We start from the raw sequence: 22,654 nt of genomic DNA on the forward strand, positions 1-22,654 counted from the left end.
TAAGATGGGTTGCAGTGAGCAGCGACCAGGGGAGATGGGGCCAAGGGCAGGCAGCAGCAGCCTCCTGGCTTTTGCCCCTCAGAAGGGAGAGTGGCCCAGAGCAGTGCTGCACTCCAGGCTGCCCAGGTGCCTGTAACCAGGCTTTTACTCACCAAAGTCATTGTGATGGCCTCTCAGCTACCTACAAATCCTTCAAGACCCAAAGCCAGTCCTTGGGGCCAGGAGGTTGGACAGCAGGTTGGTTGCCCAGCTGGGAGACTTTTTTCCCTTTTCTGAAAGGCAGAGAAGCTGTGGGCAGGATCAGAAACCCAAACACTGAGGCTGCAGTTGACAATGAAAGGGTAAGAGAAGGGTGTAGCCATCTCTAAAGCCAAATTTCTATCCTCCCTTTTCTTAGTGAGGCCTCTTCCGGATACCTCATTTCCCCCTGGGTCCTGTACCCTTTCATCTCTCCAGGGTAGAGAGGCAGTGCTCCCTGTCGCTTAGGAGCCAGAAGCCCTGGGTTCATATCCCAGGCTTCCTGGCCACATGGGAACCAGCACATTTCACCTCTCTCAGCCTCAGTTTCCTCGTCAACAAAGAAGATATAAGTGTCTACCTCCTAAGGTGGTCCTGAAATTTCAGAGTCCATATATTGGAAGCAGATGGGGGACAGAGTTTGGCCCACAGTCCCACTATGTAAGTGCTGGCTATATAGTCAGCCTTCAGCATTACAGAGGCCGAATGGTGGCCTACAAAGAGATACCTCCCCATCCCAATCCCTAGAACTGTGACTGTTGCACGGTAAAAGAGTAAACATGACCTCACATGGCAAAAATGGAATTCAGCTAAGCGTTCTGGGAGTAGGTGCTTACCCTGGAGTCCCCACATGGGCCTTAAATCTCAGGAGTGACACAGAGAGGGCAGATGGATTGGAGGGGGTGCCCAGTGTGACTGTGGTCACACAGTGGAGTCTTGGGGATGTGGCTCAAGGAAGGCCCACAGCCCCCAGATACTGAAAGAGGTGAGGACTGATTTTCCCAGCACCTCCAGAGGAACCCGACCCTGGCAACACTGGGATTTTGGACTTCTGGCCTCTAATGTGGGAGAGGAAAATGTGTGTCCTTTTCAGCCACTCAGTTTCTGGCAGGGGTTGTAGCAGCTGCAGGAAGTCAACACAGGGCACCTCCTTGAACTCACTGTGTCTCCACCTTCTGCTCTTTTCTCAGATCTCTCTAAATCCCCCCATTCCTCTCTACCTCCTCCAGCACCAACTTCCTGTCTGCCTCTACTAGCCATTCCCATCCTCATCCACCTCAACCCAGCAGCCAACGTCATCTTCCCATACTCCACCCCCCAGCCCTGGATACAGACTGGGGTCAAAGTCAAAGTCCTATGTGGCCTGGTGCTGCCATCTCTTCTGCCTACTTGGCCCCATGCTTGCCCTGGTGCCCCACACTCCAGCCATGGCCCCTTGTATGTGCCAGAGAAATGGCACGGACATTAGCTGAAGAGGAATGGCGCCTTTTTCAGAACCAGAGCTGTGCTGAGCGGGAGGAAGCGGAAACAGACCAGTGGTCACTGGAGGTGTCCAGGCACTGGATGTCCACCTGGAGGACAGCTCTAGGGTGGACTCAAACCTTGGAGGGCACTCTCTCCCCCAGAGCCTGAGCTTTTGTTCTCACTGTCACAATTACATAGAGTGTGCTGTCACAACCTCATCTGCTTCCTGGAGAATGTGACAAGCACTGTGTCCTGAAGAAAGTAAACAGAAGAATCCCAGCCAAAATGGTATTGCAATTAAATTCACATTTTGAGGTCTCCTCCTCCTGTCATACCAAACACACAGCAATGATAGCTAAAAGACAAAAATAGAAAAATTTAAGACATAACATTACTCAAAAAAAGATAAAATTTGCAAGGAAAAAACCCTCCAAAATGTAGTAAAGGAAGATAAAGCTGTGAGTTTGACAGGTCTGGGTGCGAAGTATACTGGGGTATCTGGTGATAAGAATTCTCTGGGATCACAGGGACTCATCACACTCCCAAGAAAGGCATGGCCACAGCCACATCAGTGGACAGGGGACCATAACTAGGTGCACTTTGGAAGATGGCAAGTGGAACAGGGCCAGTAGGGAAGAGCCACCTCTGCACAGAGAAAGCTGGAACAAAGTTCTACCAACTGCTGCCTGGCACTGCAGCCCACACCAAGCTGCATCTCAGGATGACAAGACAACAGGGCAAAACAGAGTGACGAATTAAATGCAGAAGCTCTACACAACAGTATCCAAAAAAAATGAAGTATCTAGGAATCAACCTAACAAAAGAAGCAAAAGACCTCTACACTGAAAACTACAGCACTCTGAAAAAAGAGATCGAAGAGGGTATAAGAAAATAGAAAGATATCCCCTGCTCCTGGGTAGGAAGAATCAACATAATGAAAATGGCCACACTACCAAAACTGCTATACAGATTCATTGCAATACCAATTGAAATTCCAACACTATATTTCACAGAACTAGAAAAAAGAATCCAAAAATTCATCTGGAACCATAAGAGACCTAGAATAGCAAAAGCCATCCTAGGCAACAGACATAAGGCAGCGGATATAACAATTCCCAATTTGAAACTATACTACAAAGCCACTGTGATAAAAACAGCATGGTACTGGCAAAGAAACAGACCCGAGGATCAGTGGAACAGACTGGAAGACACAAAAACAACTCTACTACCTCATCTTTGACAAAGGAGCTGACCATTCCCACTGGAAGAAAGATGGCCTCTTTAATAAATGGGAAGGCAGCGGATATAACAATTCCCAATTTGAAACTATACTACAAAGCCACTGTGATAAAAACAGCATGGTACTGGCAAAGAAACAGACCCGAGGATCAGTGGAACAGACTGGAAGACACAAAAACAACTCTACTACCTCATCTTTGACAAAGGAGCTGACCATTCCCACTGGAAGAAAGATGGCCTCTTTAATAAATGGGGTTGGAAAAACTGGATCTCAACCTGACAAAGATTAAAACTAGACCCTTATCTCTCACCATGCACTAAATTAAAATCAAAGTGGATTAAAGACCTAAATATTAAAACAGAAACACTAAACTTGCTGGAAGATAAGTTAGGCAGAACTCTGGAAGTCATTGGCATAGGAAAAGACTTTATGAACAAATCCTCAGTAGCACAGGAACTAGCAGAAAGAATCAACAACTGGAATCTCATCTTATTGAAAAGATTCTGCACTGCAAAAGAAACCATCAACAGAACTAAGAGACAACCTACAATGTGGGAAAAATTTTTTACCAGCTGCTCCTCCGACAAAGGACTATTATCTAGAATATATAAACAACTCAAAACAATCAGCCCCCCAAATATAAAGACCCGATTCAAAAACAGGCATCTGAAATGAACAGACATTTCTCAAAGAAGTAAAAGCAGCAAGTAAATATATGAAAAAATGTTTCACATCATTCGTCATTCAAGAGATGCAGATGAAAACAACACTGAGATTTCACCTCACCCCACAAAGAATGGCTGCTATCAAGAAATCACACAATAACAAATGCTGGTGGGGTTGTGAGGAGAAAGGAACCCTTCTGCATTGTTGGTGGGAGTGCAGACTGGTGCAACCACTATGGAAATCAATATGGAGATACCTCTAAGAGCTGGGACTAGAGATTCCATTTGACCCAGCCATCCCTCTGCGGGGTATCTTTCCAAAAGAATTAAAAGAATCATCACAGTGACATATGTGCACCTTTGTTTACAGCAGCACAGTTCGTAATAGCTAAAACATGGAAACAGCCCATTTGCCCATCACTTGGAAACTGGATAAAGAGGATGTGGTTTTTCTATAAAATGGAATGCTACTCAGCCATAAAGAATGAGAAATTAGTCATTCATAGGAAAATGGATACATTTTGAGGATATGCTCCTAAGTGAAATACATAAGTCACACATGTGTAAATACCGAATAGTTTCTCTGGTGTGAAAAACTATAATAGTGAACAAGATCCTACTGAGATAATTAACAATGTGAAATAGGAAGAAAAGGGCTAAAGGCGTAGGGAGAGTGGGAAGGGTAGGGGAAAGGGAATAAGGGAAAAGAAAAAAATATGAGAAAATGAAAAAATGGAAATAAAGTGTTTGTAAATGGGGAGGGGAAGAGGGGGTGAAGGGAGGGCAGGGACAAGGGGAAAAAATGAGAACCAAGACCTGTCATGCAAAGGTACAAGATCCCAGTAATGAATGTAACTGTACTGTATACCTAGAATGTACCAATAAACTCAATAAAAATAAAAAAATAAATGCAGAAGCTCTAATTGTTCCTTCTTTCTTTTTTCCTGCCTTAATGGATTACTTTATTAATATGTCATTCTAAACATTACATGAATACAGCCTATATACAAGAGTATCAAACACTGTTCCAGTAAGAAGCTCAAGAGTACATTCAGGGTTATTTTAAGAAATGTGAGTACTTTGGTTTCCATATTACATCAGATGAAAAAAATTAAAGAACAGTTTTAATCTCCTGCTGTGATTAACAACAAAATCAAGTAGAAAAATAAGACAGTGTATATTTTTTTAAAAAGTACTTTTTGAAGAACTTTGTTCTTTTCACTACCATACATACACAAAAATTATTCAGTAATCTGAGAAGTGGTTCTTCACCTATATTAGGAACTCAATATTTTTTTGAATGAATGAACTATCTGGATATAGATCTGCTACTTTAATTTAATTTGTGCTTTTGAAGTTTTTTTCAAGTAAGAGTAAACCTACTGAAGTTCTCATTTTGTTTAGATCATAAACCTATAGAACAGTGACTATAACAAACGTTACTTATTATCAAATTGTTCCTTCTTTTTTGTACCCATGACTTTGAAATAGAACTTTGTGGCTCTTCCCATCAAAAGGTGGCACCTACTTTCCCACTTCTTGAATCTGGCCTGCACTTGTGACTTGATTTGGCTTAAAAACATGGAGGAGGTGAGAGGAAGCTCGATTGAGGGCTGGACCTTGGAGGCTACCAGGAAAAGACCAATAATTTATAATGAATCTCAACAATTTATAATCAAGCAATCACTATAAGGACAGCAGACTTCTCACCACCAACAGATCTGAATGACAAAGTTCTAAAGGGGAATAAGTTTGCCTAGGATTCGATACCCTTCTAAACTATTATCAGCAGTGAGAAGAAAAGAGATAATTTATAACATCCAAATATTCAGCATTGATCACATTTGACCTTCACCAAATACACTGAATACAACTAACAGATGAACTCAGCAAGAAGAAAAGTGAACCCTGAAGAAGGAATATGGTGCAAAAAACAATGGTGAACAAAGGCACTGGCAGAAATTGTTGGCAAATTTAATTAGGAACTAATAAGAAAACAAAAATAATAGCTAAAATTTTTACAACCAAAATTCTAGAACATGATAAATACAGAGCAGGTATTCACGGGCTGTTAGACATTGTGACAATTCTCATCAGAGTCAGTAGAGGAGAAAGATATTGAACAGTTTCAGATTTTAGTAGAAAAAATAAAGATAATTTAGAATGTATGGCAAAATGGTAAGGGTATAACCATGTCAGCAGAGGGAGAAAAAGGGGTGGTAGCAGAAGGAACACCCAACATAAGATGGTAGAAATATGTCAGTAATCACATTTAAAAAATTAAGCCCATTAAAGCCACCTATGAAAAGACAAACTGCAATGAGTAAAACAAAATGGACTGAAAAATGTTATATATACAGTGTAATTTTGTGTAAAGCTTAAAAATACTATATATTGTTTATGGACATGTGCATTGGTAGTAAAAATAGAAATAGAAACTTGAAAAAATACAAGCAACCCTCAGTAGTTATTTCTGTGGTAGAAAGAAGGTAATAGGAATGAGAAGGGGGAAAGTGGCTTTGTTTTCAAAGCAGTAGTTCTTGGAAATAATGAGGTCTGGATGGGAAATATGCACATTTGTCAAGTCTAGTTATAGATATAAGGTGTATTACAGCTATATTGCTTTTCTAGTGAGTATATCTGAAATATTTTGATATGTTTTGTTGTTGGAAGCAGGGGTCTTCAAAAGTAAGAAAGGCAAGAAGAGAGGGAGGGTTGGGGATTACTATGTCTTCTATTTTCTTTATTCTGATGTTCTAGTATCTTGGGGACTTGCTAGACTTGCAAAGGCTCCCACAGATGAGAAACAACTTGTTCATGAGCCTTTCACAAGCAAACTGACAAGCCCAGAGCCCTAACCGCTAACGATTTTCTTTACTGTACTCTGACTTTATTTGCCACTGTCCCCCTGTCTGAGCCAGGTAGAGCCAGACAACCACGGGCAGCCCATATGCTCCAGTGCCCACTAACATTACTCAAATATCCAACAGTGAATCTGTTTACCCTGCTTCTTCCATTCCTTCTTGTGGAAACTACAAGGTCGCTCTTGCCCACACTTCTTCCTCCCCTCTCTGCCTCGCTGTGACCCTGCACGGCCTTTAGGGAGCTGTGTGTAAAAACTCCTTCCTTCAGGACAGCCATGTCCTCGTCTGCATGTCTTATTATTATACTCATTAAACAAATCCTGGGTGCCATAAAAACGGGAAGGAGGAAGGAAAGGAGGGAGGGAGGAAAAAAGGGAGAAAGAGGGAGGGAAAGAAAGAAACCGGATAGGCAGGCAGGCACGTGTGTAAGTCAGTCCTACAGAATTTGACCAGGAATTGAGAGAGAAATCTCACTCCGCTCTGGCTCTTTTAAATCTAGGTCTCGGCGATGTTGTTGTGAAGACACAGACGCTCAGGGTCAATAAACCTCCTCCTTGCCTCACTTATTCTCTCAGTCTGGTACAGCTTTTCATCCGGCAGCCTCTGCTACCAAAGCCCTTCTCTTCCTCCTAGGCTTAGTTGATGCCACCTCCCTGAGCCTCCACCAGAGTGACCTGCTCCCCAGGCTTGTCCCTCAGGCCAGCCAAGCTGAGAAGGTGTCAGGTCACCTCTTCTCCCCTGCCTGGATGAGTTCCTGAGACAGGAATGCTGTCCACTCCTGCTGGCCAGCCCCCAGCACAGCACGAGACGTCCGAGAGCACATCATCGGCGTCCCCAGAGTACGCCATGGTGTCCACACAGGACCACCGCCCACTCAGGCCTAGACCTCAGGGGCTCTGAGGGGCCCTCCTGCAGCAAGAGGCACTGGGGAACGAGGCCAGACACAAACCCGTCCCGGCACAGTGGGCAGGTCACACCCACAGCAGGTCTTCTGACACGGCACCAGCCGTTCCACGGAAGTGAAGTCTAGGTAATTCCAGCACACAGCTTTAAAGACAGCAGCTTGGAAGCAGTTCTTGCTAGATTCATTTTAGAGATGCAATCTCCATGGAGGCATAGCTTTAGGATTCAGATGTATACTTATCATTGGCGATGCTCTTTTACCCTGAGAACTTTTTCTAAATTGTTAAGGTAACACCTGTTTGTAGAAAATTTCAACAATACAGTCAGATACAAAATGGCAGGTGAAGGCTCCTCGTCCCGGCCCTTCTCACCAACATCCCCCTCCAGTAGTAATCGCTGTGGACTCACTGTATTTCTAAACAAAGGGTCTACACAGCCCAGATCATTCCATTCACATCGTGCGGTGCACACAGTACTGTGCCAGTACCCTTCATGTGTCTGTATTTCAACTCTGAACAGCCCTGCGTAGGAGCCTGTGACTGTTGTCCTAGATAAGAGCCGTGGGCAAGAAAGGGACTCTGGATACAAGGTATGTGGCCTTGGATCTGGTTCTGTCACGTGAGACTGTGTGAACTTGGGCAACTTTGCCTCTCTTTTGCACCTTAGCTTCTTAGTGCTAAGAAATTCACACATACAAAGGGCTAAGACCAATGTGTGACATGTTGAGCCCAATAAATTGATATTTCTGTCTTACGGACAAGGAAACGGGCTCAGAATGTTGGGTGACTTACCATCTGTGAGTCCCACAGAGCATCGTGGAAATGAAGCCGAGGTCCACTGCGAATACAGGAGTTCCCTGGAAGGGTGCTATAGTTTGGGTCTAGAATGTCCCCCAAAAGCCTCCAAGTATTAGAGACTTGGTCACCTGCCTATGGTGCTATTGGGAGGCAATGGAACCTCTAGGAGGTGAGGCCTCCTGGAAGGAAGTTGGGTCACTGAGGGTATGCCCCTGGAGGGGATCCTAGGATCCCAGACCCTCCTGTCTCTCTCCTTGCTTCTTAGCCACCATGAGGTGAAGAGGCATACTCTGTGACACGCCCCTACCACGATGTACTATGCCACCACAGACCCAAAGCAACAGGGCCAAGTCGCCAGTGTCAGACTGCACCTCTGAAACTGATCCAAAATAAACCTTTCTTCCTGTTGACTATTGCAGGTATTTATCACAGCAACAGAAAGCTGACTGACACAGGTACTGTTGATGGGTGTTATTCTGCCCTCCCTCCTAATTTTCCAAAATGCAGTTTTAATTCTTGGGTCTTCATTGGATATTTTCCCCCTCTGACCCTCCAGGCTGGGTGGTAGCTGTCACTTCTTGCTGCTGTTATGAACTATACCTCTTCACCCCTTGGCATCAACCCTACACTCATCCCTAAATGGTCAGTTTGGTGTAGATTAGAAATAAAATACAGCATTGCTGGTGAGGATGGTGCACCAGACAAGTACATCTGGGCCCTGAGTGGGGCCCTGACCAGAGCTCAGCCACAGCCGAGTGTCTCAGTGGAAGTCTCCCCCTCAGCTGTGCAGATGCCAGCAGGTTCTCAGACAGATTCTGGACCACTGAGGTAGCTGGACCCACGTGCTCTGGATAAGGTGGTGATGCATGAATACATTTCCCTTGTTCCAATACTAGAGTCACTGGTTTAGGGTTTAAATTTTTTCCTTTCTTCCCAAATGCATAACCGTGTATCACAATCCCTCTGACAGAATCAGATTCACTTCGGTATCCACATCTCAGGCTTCCCCAGGTACCATATTTTGTCAGCTCAGAGCCACTCTCCACCATGCACATTCAGAAGACACCATCGAGACCTGGAATCTTCACAAGGTGATGTGTTGCATTTCAACAACTTCCCAGCTCACTGCAGTGACACTTCATTATGGTGGATGATCGCAAGTTTCTGTCAGAAGTGTGCACATCCAAATACTAAGTGACATGGCAAACCAAACACACGGTAGTGACAGCTCTGGTTCAGGCCCTTGGGAGTGCCAGCTGTTGGTGAAGGAGGGGAGAGAGGGTCCAAAGAGTGAGGAGGAATGTGCCCAAAGAAACGAAGGGCAACCTGAGAAGTAAGGTGAAAGAGGCAAAAGGGTTTTGACTATTTGGAAGGCTGAGGCAGGAGAATCACAAGTTCAAACCCAGCCTAGGCAACATAATAAGAACCCGTCTCAAAATAAAAAATGAAATGAGCTAGGAATGTAGCTCAGTAGTACAGCACTCCTAGGTTTGATTCCCAGTACTCCTTCCCATAAAGGGTATTGAGTATCCAGAGGAGCAGCAGACAAGTGCAGCTGGAGAGAGCTGGTGGTGACACTGGTTGACTGGGGATGCAAGGACTTCTAAGAGTTCCAACTGTTGTTTCAGTTACATCCCAGTGCTTGGTGGAGTGGTAGTGACAGGAAAAAAAATCACTATACTTCTGTGGCCCACACAGAAACACCGAGATTCAGCACGGAGTGACAAGAGGGGTGACACTTTCTGCAGTCAGGTAACTCAGGTCCCTAAGTGGATTTCTTTGGCCTTGATTCTCTGATCAGATCACCCAGTCAGCATCAATGAAATCCTTTCTCTACTAAATTTGGGAGAACCAGAATATTTGTTATCACAAAAAAGTTTCAGTGAACCCGCTGCTGCACCCACAGCAGGGATAGGATTGCCATGGACCCCACACTGTTCAGGGGTCTATAGGAGTGGGCTGTGACCTGACAGCCTGACTGGGGTTCCAGGCTGCAGAGGCAACCTCAGCAGGACAGGAAGATGTCTGAAGGCCAAACCCTGGTGGCAAATGGCAAGCCAGCCAGTGTGAGAACAGGGTCTGTGGGAGTGGTAGGGGAGGAGCACACTCGAACCACATGTAGCCTGATGGACCTGTGCCATGCCTAGCCCCACTATGCAGGTCCTGTGACCTTGAGCAAGGCCTCCTACCAGTCTGAGCCTCAGTTTCTCATGCACAAAATGAAGTGATATCCATCCAATTGGGTTATCCTGAAAACTCAAAGGAAAGAAGTACATAAAAAGCTTAGCCAATACCAACCAGTATTCAGGAAGTGCTCAAAAAAGTGCCTGTTTTTCTTTTCTTTCCTTTTGTATTATTTGGATTTTGCAATACTGAGGATTGAACCCAGGATGTTCACAAAGATAGGCAGACAGACAGACAGACAGACAGACAGATAGATGAGTGAGCAGGCCAAAATATATACACACTTCAGGAAAAGAAAACCTTGTATAAATGTTTTAGCACTAAATTTATTGAAACATCATGAGATTAATACAAGTTATCTTTGGCCTGTACGAGTACAAGAAGTACTCAAAATTGTGACCATTAACTTCCAGACATTTATAGTATGGCGAACTGCTGCTTGGGTAACCTTGGTCATTGAGATTGCTGCACATGCATTTTTAATTTCTCCTCTAAGGGCTGGCAGTGTAGTGGGTTTTCTGTGATGTACAACAACTTCTAGAGTCCCCCAAATGAGGGTAATACCATCTATTGAAAAAGCATTATACTATTTCTCTTTTTCTGAAGTGTATGTACAGTTTCTGGTGGACTCTGTCAAGAGAGAGACAGAGAAGAAGGAAGAGGAGAAGAGGAGGTGGAGAGGGTAAGGAATGATAGAAGGTAATGATAGGTATAATTTTTTTGAGACAGGGTCTTGCTAAGTTCCTAAGTTGTCCATGGGCTCAAACTTTCAATCACCTGCCTCAGCCTCCCAGAGTGCTGGGATTAGGAGTATGTACCGGCATGCCTGACTTGTTGCTCTTATTCTTGCCATCAATAAGAAATGTGACTTTTAAACATGTCAGAGGCCTACATCCCCAAGGCAGTCGGGCCCCAGAGCTAACTAGTGTGACTCCAGTCTCTAGTTGCAAACATCACAAAAAGCATCCACTTTTATTCCACAAGATCCCTCCAAATGGCTTAATCACAGGGTACCTGGGAAGGGGAGCCACACTCAGCATAATTACTAGTCTTGTGCCCTGTGTTGCCTTGACTTTGTGAGAATTGTCTGATCACAATAGTTGGGGGTTTGTGTGCAGTATTTAATTAGACAGATGAAAGTGTGTTAGGATGAAACAATAGTATCTCTAATTTAATGGCGTGTTCTGCATCCCATCCCGAAACCATGACAAGATGCTTCCTCCAAAGGAAAACTGTCTGCTGCGCCCCTCTCTACCTGTTTATGTGTCTGTCTCTCAGCTGCTGTCTGTCTTTTTGTCTCTCTCCTCACTCTCCAAGTGAGATCTGCTGAACACATCATTCTCCTCACCCCCTGCCAGCCAGCCACCCCTCACTCCTCTATACTTGAACATGAACATTAAGGATGGAATCAGCAGAGGAAGGGGCAGTGGTACCAACTCTGTGACCTCGGGAAAATGCCTCCCTGTTATGCAATTTTCTCCTCTAAAAAATGACAGCTTTGGTTTCAGCCCAGCTTGGCTCCTGTTTTTAAAACTATAATATTACTTAGACCTCATGCCCATGGAACTAAGATTTGATGGAGATTTATAAAGATAAACAAGGAAAACTGAACATTATAGAACCACTGTCCAAAAAAGCGGAGCCCAGAAAGAGATATTAGCAGGTAACAGGATGATCTCAGTTGCCCTGTCTAGCTCTAAAATTCTATCATTTTAATTCTGGGCTGTAAAATGCCAACATTTACCCAAGTCAATAAACATCAAGAGACTGACATCCCATTGGAATCCAAGTCTGATTTTTCAATATTGATTTTCTGTGGAGTCAATTTTGGTTGAAAGTGCCTTTTGAAATTGGTGCTCCTGTGGTGTCAAATGTCAACATTTATTTTTCCAGAACTCTCCTTCCTGTGGGGTCTCCAGTCCATGCATGAAGCTTTTGATACTTGGAGTTTCTTGTTTTTCTTACTTCTGATCAAGGGTCCTGATTAAGAGTAGGATTTTTTTAAGCTTTTAGGGTTCTTGATGGGATATTTAAAAGTAATTTCTGTATGTATTCCCATCACGAGAAAGCCAGGAGAGAAAGGGGTGTCATGTGGAGGGTTTATGAAAGAGAGTTTATTTGTGGTCTAAGTGAAAGTTTCACAAGCGTCACACAGACCTGCATGTAAACTCCAACTCACCACTCAACTTCTGTGTGATCAGTGCAAGGCACTAGCCCTCTCTGTGCTTTGTTGGGTCATAATAATATCTATCTTATAGAGAGGTTATGTGAAAAAAATGAGATAGAAACAAATGAAAACTCCTATTAGTGCCTCGCCCACAAAAGCACTCAGATGACAATCTCTCTCCTACCCCTTCATTTATTGTCCTTCCACCACCATGTTTGATTTTAAACTTTTCAAATCCACACAAAAGTACAATTAAAACTCAAATACCTGTCACCTATTTGCCAATCATTAATATTTTTCCACATTTACTCCTTTCTTTGTTTTTCCCCTGAACTATTTGAATGTTGTTTTCAAACATAAAATCTCTTCACTTCTAAATGATAATGGTACATAAGATCCTAATGGTATAATTGACAGTGTGAAATAGGAAGAAAAGGGCTAAAGGTGCAGGGGAAGTAGGAAGGGTAGGGGAAAGGAAATAAGGGAAAAGAAAAAATATGAGAAAATGAAAAAATGGAAATAAAGTGTTTGTAAATGGGGAGGGGAGGAGGGGGTGAAGGGAAGGCAGGGACAAGGGGAAAAAATGAGAACCAAGACCTGTCATGTAAAGGTGCAAGATCCCAATGATGAATGTGGCTGTACTGCATACCTAGAATGTACCAATAAACTCAATGAGAGAAATAAATAAATAAAATCTCTTCTCTTCTAATATTTTGGGGGTACATCATCTAAGAATAAGGATGCTCTCCCTTATACATGCCTATTGAATTGCTTTAAAGAGTAATATTTAAAATATTCTTAACATAATATCCATATTCAAAATATCCCAATTGTTCCAAAAAATGAATCTGATGCATGTACAAATCTTTGATTAAAAACAAAATTCACTGGGCCAGGGATTTAGCTCAGTGGTTCTGCCACATGCCTCACAAGCGCAAGGACCCAAGTTCGATCCCCAGTACCAAAAAAACCCACAAAATTTACCCACTACATTTGATGGTCCCCATCTCTTTGCCAGTCTACCCCTTGCTCTTTAAATGCCCTTCAGGGCAAGCAGGGATAAAAGAACAAATGATTATTTGGTAGCAGAAGAGGTAAGAAAGAGCCCTCCTAATTGGGCTGGAATCCTCACACCTCTTTCCTACACTCTCCCATCTGGAATGGAGAGTTCTTCACCAGCTCATCTTGAGATTCTTTACCTAACGGAGAGAGCTGAGAGCTTTGTGAAGTTTTGAAGTCACACAGGGCCCAGTTTATATTCCACTTTGCTAGATGAGTGACCCTCAGCGATTCACCTTACATCTCTGAGCCTCAGTTTCCTCATCTGCACAGTGGGTGTGCTGACACTACTGCCCACCTACAAGGGCCACAACTAGAACTGAGTGTGATAATAACCCAGGTGAGGCACCACCACAGCAGGCACACAGGAATGGTTCCTTTTTTTTTTTTTTCCAAAGAGCTGTTATTGTTATTAATCTTGCAAAAATTACAGACTCTACAATCAAAGCTCTCGTCTGCTGAGCAATTATCCCTCACTTGTGAAGAGCCCTTCACGATCTATGAAGCACTTCCCCATTATCTCCCAAGGAAGGCACAGTCCAGGGAGGTGGTCAGCATGGGGACAATTATCCCCACTTTACAGAGACGACCTAGAGGCTTAGAGAGGCCGATCAGCTTGGCTGCAGCTTTCAGAAGTCACGGAGGTTCCAAGCTCCTGTGCTGTCACCATGGCACTGGCATCACATGGTTTCCCAGGCATCCCTGCCTTGAGGAGACTCACTGTGGCATCTTCAGCCCAGTGGGTGTTCAACCTAATCTGGAAGGACCTTCCATCTACTGTGTGACCACAGGAAAGACACTGCTTCCGGGAAGGAACATAAACCTCTGCTTCTGTGGGCTGCTAGTGCTTGTGAAATGTGAAACAGAGAGGCTGGCCACTGCAGAGCGCTCCCTCTTCGACGGAAGTGGCCATTGCTGCCCTCAGGCTCTGTGGGCCAACAAAGTGCTCTGCACTGCAGAGCCAAATCGTCAGCAACAAAACTAGGGTCCCATCTCCCAGGCCTCACTTTTGTATCATAAACTTCAAGAGTCAAAGTCATTTTTTTTTAAATGACTTTTTATTTGTCATGGTTTTCATTTCCTCAAAGAGAAGGCATATTGTGCTCAGCAAAAATTGATGCATCCCCATAATGATGTACCTACAGATATCTGGCACCAAAAGCTTCATGGAGGAGGACTGCAAGCCTATCTACATAGTATATCAGCCACATGAAGAACAGGAAAATCAATACCTTCTGGGTGTGCATGGAAAATGAATTATTTTAATCAAAATACAAAATAAGTGACTATATGGTTTTAAGACAAAAAGTGTGTCTTGCACAAAAAGGAAAAGTTGTAGCTATCCCAAGTAAATGATGTATTCTTTTTTAATAATGTATTCTTTTAACAACCCCAACACTATATCAGAATAGTTATTAGAGCATCTTTCATGTTCCAAGAACCCGATCAGTCTCCCACCATCCCCTCTATAATTTGTGTATTTCCTAGGCACCAAACCAGCAGTGAGAGGAAGACAGGAAAAGCAGTCCATGCATGTCAGTGCCAGTCACATACCTGGGCTGGCATGTGGAACCCGGGTGACTAAGACCAGCACTTATCCTTGGACCACACTGCAGTCCTAAGCTTACAGTTTCTCATGGCCCCACCTCCCATGGGGCCACAGCTGGAGATCTTGCAGTGGCTCCAGTTCCATGTGACCTGCCCCAGGGAGGTGCTCTCTGATGTCACCTCTTACATTCTTCTGCATGCTGGCTTCTTCACTATTCTCCGCACACACTGTATTAGTTCCTGGGGGTGCTGTAACGGAACTGACAATGAGGGGCTTTAAAACAACAGCAATCTCTTCTCTTGTGGTTTTGGAGGCTGGAATTCCTAGATCCAGATGTTGGTGGAGTCGGGCTCTCTGACGGTGCCAGGGAAGAAGTGTCCCATGCCCTCCTCATAACTTCTGGTGACTGCAGCATTCCTTGGGCAACAGCAACTAGTCAAGGGCTAGGGCTGGGTGGGGGTGGAGAGCAGAGTGAGAGTTTCAGGTGAGAGACATAGCGTTCAAAATGAGATGTGATGATGTTGATGGTAACAACTCCAGGTGCTTACTGAATACTCACTCTTCCAAAAGCCTCTGTTAACTCTGATGCTCTTCATGATCCCCTCAAAGGCAAGAAGTTGTATTTGTTTCCTATGGCTCTGTAACAAATCTCCCCCAAACTCAGTGGTTTGAAACAACACAGAGGGCAGAGACAGACACAGAGAACTTTTAGGGTAATGAGGATACTCTTCGTGACACTGTAATGGAAGACAATATGCTTATGCATTTGTCCAAATTCGTAGACTGACCAACACCAAAAGTGAGCCCTAATGTAAACGACAGCTTCAGGTGACAGCATCAACTGTGACAAATGTTGCTGCTCTGGCGGGAGGTGTTGCTGATGGGAAGAGGTATGTGTGGGGAAGGGGATGGAGATGTGGCAGCAAGAGTCCCCTCTGTGCCTTCCTCTCCATTTCGTTGCAAATCTAACTGCTCTTAAAAAGTCTTTACAGTTAAAAAAAAAAAAAAGTCTCTATAAAAAGACAGAAATGTATGATAATCTTACAATTCTGGAGATCAGCAGTCCAGCATGGGCCTCAGCAGGCTAAAACTGAGGTGTCTGCAGGGCTGGTTCCTTCTCAAGACCCTGGGGTGAATGTTCCCTTGCTTTTCTCAGCTGCCAGAGGCAGCCTGTGATCCTTGGCTCATGGTGCCTTTTCCCTTCTTCACAGGCAGCAGCGCAGCACCTTTCCCTCTTTCAGACTTTGCACAGCCTTCTTGGCCAGCTTCCTCTTCCTTGTCTGGAGCCTATGGGCCCATGGAGCCCACCTGGATGGTTCATGTTGTCTCGCAGCTCCAGACCCTCAGCTGTACCACTCATGCAAAGTCCCTTCTCCCACGCCAGGTGAGGTGTTCACAGGTCTGCGATTAGGATGTGGACATGTTTGGGGCCATTTTTCTGCATTCCATGGTTCTCTTATCCATTTTTCAGATGGGCAACCTGACGTACAAAACAGGGCTATGTTCCCAGGCCTCACAGGGAAATGGCTGAGCTCAGTCAAAGGCACAGCTGGATTCTGGAAGCCACCATTTTCTTCTCTAAGACAGAGGGAAAGTTTGGAGATGTGCAAGCAGATGATGAGGAAACTGCTGAGAGTAAGCAGGGAATGGCCAGCGGGCAGGAGAGAGCTGGATGGAGAGGGTCTGGCTTCCCTTAGACCAGCTCCGTATCTCCAGGGGAGTGTGCAGGACGACTTGCAGCACGGAAATCTGGGGCCTGCAGATCTCAGGAGTCGTGGGCTCACCCTAGGATGCAGGCTGAGCAAAGGCACCTGGACCCTCACAGTCTGCCATGGTCCCTGTGAGCAGCCCAGGGAACTTAGCCTCCACTGGGAGGGACACTGCTGCTCCACTCCAGTTCTAGGAAAAGCTGGTATATTTTGGCCAGAAGTGTGGGGGAGAAAAACTTCAATTATCCTAATTGTTCAAATACTGTCTTCTAGTGGAAAAGAAATGAGAAGTTAAACAAAAGGTGGGTGGTTGTAACAAAGACAGAGAGAGCTGGGGGGAGGCAGGGTAGGAAGAGCACCAGTGGGGAGCTGAGAGGAAGAGAAGGCAGCCAGGAGCCCCTGCAGCAGGGCAGCAGAGGAAGATGGAATCCATGGGGTACTGAAGTTGGGCCCCACAACTGCATCAAGAGTGAATGGGGGGCCAGGGAGGAGCCCCAAGCCAAGAGACAGGATGGCAGCTTGCATTGCTTTTCAGTGGGAACTTAGGTGAGGGCTCCCCCTCTCTGGGTTTCAGTCTCCCCATGTGTATTGGTAAGGGAACAAGAGGGGAAGAATCAGCCTGTCACACAGGTTTTCTGCAGTGCTGAAAACCTCTGACATCACCTGGCCCAGCATGGCTAACAGTGACACTTCCTGCCCACCTGTGAAGCTCTGCAGGCCCGCCCCCATCTGGGAACTGGGTTCCAGGGCTAGCACATACAGTGCTGCCTAGGCTGAGGCCTCAGTTTTAGAGAGGGGAACAACAGTTTCCATGCTGCACGCCCACCTGAAGGGACATAGGCTCACCTTCCAGGTCCCTCGTTCTCCTGGCTCCACCCCCACATTTGCCTCCATTCACCTACTCGGGCAAAGAAAGCCCAAGCATCAATACCCAGCATGGGGCTCCAGATACATACTGTGGGCACTCCTCTTCCTGCCAGGGCTCCATGTTCTCAGACCTGGGAGGCCTAGGCAGCTGGTGGGAGGCAGCCCCTCCCCTAGAGCTGCTTTGGGCTGTGAGGCAAAGAGAATATGAGCTTGGAAAGGAATACCTTGGCCATTTCCCTTGGGTTTAGGGAAAACCTTGAGCCTCTTCTCTGGCATATATGCCCTCTTACCAAATTGTTAAGAGAACCAAATGAGATAGCAAGGAGATGATCCCAGGCAGACTCTGCACAGAAGTGGTATGGCTAGATCATTCCTTGTCTATGACTTACAACTACAGCCTCAGAGGTCCCTCTGGATTTTTGAAGAGAGGTCTCAGATGAATCAAATGTGCCTCCTACTGGAAGCCAGCCACACACTGGAAGGATTATATTTATTCAACTCTCCCATTTAGTCCTCAGAGCAACCTCAAGAAGCAAGAGTGGAGGGCCAGGGATGTAGCTCAGTGGCACTGCACCTGCCTGGCAAGCACAAGGTCCTAAAAGGAGAAGGAGAAGGAGGAGAAGGAGATGGAGATGGAGAAGGAGAAGGAAAAGGAGGAGAAGGTGGAGAAGGAGGAGAAGAGGCTGATGAATTTTTCTTCCACAGATGCAGGATCTGAGGCTCAGAGGACTTATGAGGCTTGCTAAAGACCACACAATATGTAATGATCTGGATTCACACCAAGTCCTGGGAACCCTGAGCAGGGAACACACCTTAAACAGGGAAGGCAGGGTCCAGGAATGTGTTTGGAGAGGCAGAACAGGAGATCCATCCCTGCCAGCCGGAATAGGCAGGGCAGGCAGTAGGACCAGCCTAGGCAAAGATCTGGAAATAAACCTTGAACACATGCTAAGTACAAAAAAGTCATTCACAAAGCACCATATAGTTTGTCAATCCATTTACTGGAAACAGAATAGGTAACTCCAAAGAGGCAGAAGTAGGCTGGTAGTTGCCAGGCGCTAGGGTGATCGAGGCAAAGGAGGAGTGACTGCTACTGCGTAAGGGTTAATGAAAGTCTTCTTGAGGTGATTGTGGTTATAGTTTGCACAACTCTGTGAATATATCAAAAACACTATGTACTTTAAATGGATGTACTATATGATATGTAAATTTACCATCAAGAGTTGTTATACAAAAAAAGATGCAAATGGGTTTAACTTCTGGGTTAACTAAAGGTAACGGGCTTAGTAGTCCGGAGCCTGGGTTCAAATCTTGCTCTACTATTTGCTCTCTGCGTGATTGTATTAGTCACCATCACAATCACTAGACACAATACCTGACACCTGAAATTTAAACAAGCAGAGGTTTATTTTAGCTCATGGTTTTCAGAGGATTCAGTCCATGGTTCGCTGGCTCCATGGCAGGAAGGGTGTGGTGAAAGGGCAGAGAATACAAGTGCTCATCCCGTGGAAGTCAAGGAGCAGAGAGCAAAGGGAGGAGCCAGAGACAAGAACACACCCTCCAGGTCACACCCTCAGTGACTCACCTCCAAAAGGCTGCATGTTCTAACAGCACATTCAACTACTCAACTCATCAGTGGGTGGATACACTGATGAGCATGGTGCCCTTGACCCAGTTACCTTCTAAACACATGGGCTTCTGGGGACATTTTAGACCTAAACCTTAATAGTGATCTTGGGAAAGTTACTTAATTCTGTGCCTCAGTTTCCCTACCCATACAACAGGGATCATAAAATACCTTTTACGATTACAAGGTTTGAGCTAAATGATCTAAACACCCTTACTTCAGAGGCTGGATTCACTAAAAGCTCCAGAAGAGTGTTGCTGTTTGATCTATTATCTGAGGAAATACTAGGCATAAGGCCTGGGGTCCAATTTGCTTGTTGCCTGGATACAGCTGCATACTCTGCTCCACAATGCAGTGGTCTAAAGGCTGCTCGTTTGGAAGAAAGAATCATTCAGTTAATCAACAAGCATTCATCTTAGCCTCTGCCTTGAACATCTCCTCTGGATGCAGAAAAGGATTCTGGATTCTCTTCTAGAGAGCTGAACCAGATGGGAAGTTATGAGGAAGTAGATTCTAAGTCACCATTGTGATCATCGTGTCTTAAGAACAAGTGAGAACATGGACCACTAAAATACCTAGATATAACATCCTCTTTCTTCAGAAGACTGGAAGGAGAAATTTGGACCTTTATCAGATACTTACTTGGTTCATGGTCTCTGATATTTGCTAGTCAAACAAGATGAAGTAGCTTGGCCAAACATATGTAGGGATTTGGCTTCAGGCTGGTTAGCCTCAGCTAATGATGGCCAATTTGGAGGGGTGACCCCAATTTTACATGTCCACATAATGCTCCAAGTCCACTGAGACTGGAGGTCAAGCGGTGACTTACCCTTCATGGCCACATCCATCCTCAGAAAGAACACCTGGCCACTTTGGGGTTCAGAGGATATGGCCAGGTGAGTAGTTCCCTGCACCCAAGAAACAGACTATTCCAGTACTTCCAGGCTTTATGGGTTGTAGTGAGATCAAGAGAGTTGCAACAAGCTATTTCCTGACCTCTTGTCCATTCTTCAGCTAATTCAGGAATCATCTGGAACAATCATTATAATACCTGACCACCTACATGAATGGATGAACAGAGAATGTTTTCTGCAGTAGCAACTGACCTGTCACTGGGGCCATCTACATGGGCAGGCACAGTGGGCACCTCGGGGTTCTGAAGGGAATTCATGCTTGGATGACAATCTGGAAAGTTGTGTGGTTATTTTCTTTGGTTTCTCTCCCCTCAACCAAAGCTCAGTCATCTACAAAAAAATCATAAAGCAATGAGCTGGAAGAGACCTCAAAGACTGTCTGGTCCAGCCCTTACTCTACCAAGGAAAAAACTGATTTCACAGATGAGAAGCTAACTTGCCCAAGGTCACACAGCTATTCAGGGAAGAGCCTGGAGTCTTAAATTGATGTGTTCAATTGGGCCTGAAGTTGGACATTGGCAGCTAGACTCTGCTAAAAAAAAAAAAAATCTGTTTCAAGACTCTGATTCCAACTGTTGCCAAGTGGCTTTTAATCAAAGAAGGATGTGTCTCAAATAGAGAATTTTAGAAAAACTGTATCTTTCCCTTAAGCCCCATTACAAGTAACAATCAGAACAGGCTCTTTGAAAAGTTACAAAGTACAAGATACAACCATAATAACTCACACATGTTTAAAAATATTCCAGGTGGACCCAACAATAAACCAGTTTAATTTCAGCCCTGTTTTACAGATGAGGAGGGTGGATACTAGGAAACCTTTTGAGAAGCAATCACTAGAAGCTGTGGCCGATGCCAAATCTATTACCTGGAACTACTAATACTTTTGCTACTATTCCAGGTGTCCTAAAAGCACACACTATAACTAAATGCATAAATAAAAATTTAAAGGAAGGTAGCTAATTATCTAAGCAGCTGATTGGCTAAAAATGGCTTCCAAATTTCCTTCCTGAGGTCAGAGCCTTCTCTTGCTGGGGTTTGACCAATCCCAAAACACTTGACCTTGTTTTGAAATTGCCCACTTTACGTGGCAACACCTTTCTCTCATTCTCCTTTATACTAAAAGTACATTCATTACTTTTCCAAAGTCTTCCTATTAGATATGCTGTTGCCTTTGGCTTTTTCTCAAAGCAGCCACACCTTACTCTCTGTTCATGTGTGGTGCAAACCACACCTACAAAAGGAGCTTTCCTTTCACCTCTCTACACTGCCCCACAGCCAACACCTCTTACTAACTAGTTTCCAAGGTGTCCTCCACTAGGAGGAAAGGTGGGGTATGTTGTGTGGGTTCCTTCCAGCCACATTCTCTTGCCTGCAGCTCTCCCAGCTCCTTCGTGCACAGTTGATAAGGACACATGCATGCATGTGTGGGCACATACGTAAACACACACACACACACACACACACACACACACACACACATGCCCTGAAAGCTTTATCTTTATGCCTACTTTTGTTCTTACCTCCAACACTGCCCCTCTTGATCAAGGTTACCAAACTGAGTCTAAGTGAGAACCAAGAATAAAATCTTGAAGGTCCCAGATTCTAAGAAACCTTCTGAGTAATAAGCAAAGGAGCAAAGTCCTGTATGAACCTGGAACCAAACACCAATGCTCATCTCCACAGAAACAGAACAATGAAAGAATCTACTTGTATTTAATAGTCATATATTTTTGGAGGTGTTCCAAATTATGTGCCCCTTTGTTTATGAAAAATAGAGATGATTCAGGTTTGTGTTACCATTTTAATAAAGAACAATAATTTTCACAGAGAAGACCAGAAGTGATCAGACAGATGATGAACTAAAATTTCTTTTTGCTCTTCTCTATACCTAAGTTGATTCGAATCATTTAGCCTAAGCAAGCACATTCATCGCTGGGAGCTCCTTAAATTACAAGCAATTTTCTTTCCCTCCAGATGAGATTATAGAAATAAAATATAAAAGGAGCAGCTGTCCTTTACCCACACCCCTAACAGCTCCACCATTCGCCTATCACATTTTCTGTGTCATCTATGTTTTTTGTTGTACATTTTTATTAGTACGTTTGCATTACATACTGATTACATTTATTGTTGGAAGTTGGTACATGTATATGACACCTCTTAAATCTTTTCCTGTCTTCTAACCCTCTCTACTTCTTCCATCTCTTGATTCCTTTCCTATTTCTGTTTTTTCATTTCAATTTTTTCTTTCATCCCCTTTTCCTCCCCTCCCTCTCCCTTCTCTCCATCTGTTGTTCCCCTTTCTATTTGAAAAAGATCTCCCTACTTCCTATTAACTTTTATTTTGTTTTCTTGCAATTGCCTTTCCCACTGAATAGAAGCCCCTCCCATAGCATATAGATACTCTGGTTTAAAACAATCATATTTTCCAAATTGTGACTGCCTCAGGAGTAAGCTAATGAGAACACACATTTCCTTGAAGGCACAGCCTTAGAAGACTTGGGCCAATGAACTATGAAGAAAAGACTGCTGAAATTACTAAAGAGGGTCCATTACGACTACAGTGGGTCTTGCTAATTCTGCCTTGCTGAGTCTCATTTTTAAAAATTACATATATGAGTCTCATT

General features: G+C 44.4%; 1 protein-coding gene and 1 long non-coding RNA gene across 2 annotated transcripts in view; both read right to left on the reverse strand.

Annotated features, from left to right (window-relative positions):
- Gabbr2 (gamma-aminobutyric acid type B receptor subunit 2) overlaps nucleotides 1-22,654 on the reverse strand; it is a 364,313-nt gene that overhangs the window by 276,876 nt on the left and 64,783 nt on the right. The gene's annotated exons all lie outside the window — the stretch shown is intronic.
- Nucleotides 18,617-22,654, reverse strand: part of LOC104855517 — a 33,978-nt gene continuing 29,940 nt past the window's right edge. The window contains exons 2-3 of the long non-coding RNA XR_778430.2: nucleotides 20,220-20,357; nucleotides 18,617-18,637 (exon numbers count right to left, since the gene is read on the reverse strand). This is a non-coding gene — a long non-coding RNA (uncharacterized LOC104855517). The remainder of the gene's footprint in view (nucleotides 18,638-20,219; nucleotides 20,358-22,654) is intronic.

The sequence above is a fragment of the Fukomys damarensis genome, unplaced genomic scaffold, assembly GCF_012274545.1.
Source record: "Fukomys damarensis isolate Sample0158 unplaced genomic scaffold, DMR_v1.0_HiC HiC_scaffold_36, whole genome shotgun sequence".
NCBI classification, from domain to species: Eukaryota; Metazoa; Chordata; class Mammalia; order Rodentia; family Bathyergidae; genus Fukomys; species Fukomys damarensis.